We start from the raw sequence: 1,714 nt of genomic DNA on the forward strand, positions 1-1,714 counted from the left end.
AGTTTGGAAGGAGACAGAGGGGTCTTGGACAAAGAAAACCAGAAGGGATAGGACCCAACCGGAGGGAGTGTTTTGAGGCCCTTATATCCTAGGAGGTGATGTAGATGGTGGGGGGAAGTAATGGTGATAGGTGCTCCAAACGTGAATTTTTTGGATTCGCACACGAGCAAGTGGGCGGCTGACAGGGCCCACAGGCATGGGGCCCATCCCTGAACTGTGTGGTCAAGCTGTTTTGAGAGATAGGCTACAGGAGCAAATGTTTGTCCACTGAATTGGCCTAGAACTCCTAGGGCTGCGCCCTTGTTTTCGTGGACGTATAAGGTGAAAGGTAGGTGAACATCGGGTAGTTGTAGGGTAGGGGCCTGAAGGAGAGCCTGTTGGAGAGCGGTGAAAGACTGTCTAATGGCTGAGAGGGAGAATAATGGTTCCTTAGGGTCATCTTTAGCCAGGTCATAGAGTGGCTTGACGAGAAGGGTGAAATTGGGGATCCAGGCTCGGAAGTAGCCCACCAACCCCAGGAATGACTGGATTTCTTCCTTTGTTTTGGGTACCAGGAAAGACTGAATAACAGACTTGTGACTGGTTGTTATGGCCTTTTGTTGGTGTGAAACGGCTACACCAAGGTAGGTGACTTGTGTTTTGGATAGCTGAGCTTTGTGGGGGGAAACTCGGTATCCCCTTTGTGCTAGAAAGTTGAGAAGCAGGACAGTGTCTGTGTGAGAGTCAGTTATAGATGGGCTGCATACACCCAGAGTCATAAGAGGACAGGTCCTCAGCCAACGCCTGACTGAAAAGGTGGGGACTATTACAGAGTTCCTGAGGCAGGACCATCCAGGTGAATTGGGTCCTGTGGGTGTCTGGATTTTCCCAAGTAAAGGCAAAGAGTGACTGGAAGTTTGGATGTAGGGGGATGGTGAAGAAGGCATTTTTAAGGTCCAGAACTGTGAAATGAGTGGTAGTGGGGGGTATCTGAGATAGGAGAGTATATGGGTTAGGGACCACTGGATGTAGTGGTATTATGGCAGAGTTGATTATTTGCAGATCCTGCACCAGTCAATAAGTATCAGACGGCTTTTTATTGGGAGGATGGGAGTATTATAAGGGGAGTTGGTAGGAACGAGAAGACCCTGGAGGAGCAGCCAGTTAACAATGGGCTGGAGGCCCTTGTGATAGGCTTGTGAGATCGGAAATTGAGGCCTGGAAGGGAAGCAAGAGGGATTTTTAAGGCGAATGAGGACTGGGGTGTGGTGATTGGTCACCACAGGAGTAGAAGCGTCCCAGACTACTGGATTAACTTTTGGGGGGAAATGGGGAAATTGGATGAAGGTTTCGGGGGGAAGACAGCACAGGCAAGGGTCAGGAGCGGAGACGGGGGAACTTGGTGTGAGGTGAGGCAGATAGGTGCCCCGATCTTATACAGAAGGTCTTGTCCCAGAAAAGAGGCTGGGCAGGATGGGATAACTAAGAAAGAATGGGTGAAGGGACGGCCTTCAAAAAAGCAGGACACCAGACCCATCTCCAGCGGCTTGAGGGCACCCCAAGACACCCACAACCGAGACCTGAGAAGGATGTAAAGCCCTGTGGTAGGAGAGAGTAAAACAGAATAGGTAGCCCCCATGTTCCCCAAAAGGGAGATGGACTTACCCGCTACCCATAGTGTGGCCCTGGGCTCGGCAAGGGTGATTGGGGTGTTCGAGTCCAGGCGGCTTTAGTC

This window comes from Carlito syrichta, unplaced genomic scaffold, assembly GCF_000164805.1.
Source record: "Carlito syrichta isolate Samal-C Ts95f unplaced genomic scaffold, Tarsius_syrichta-2.0.1 Scaffold316384, whole genome shotgun sequence".
Taxonomy (NCBI): domain Eukaryota; kingdom Metazoa; phylum Chordata; class Mammalia; order Primates; family Tarsiidae; genus Carlito; species Carlito syrichta.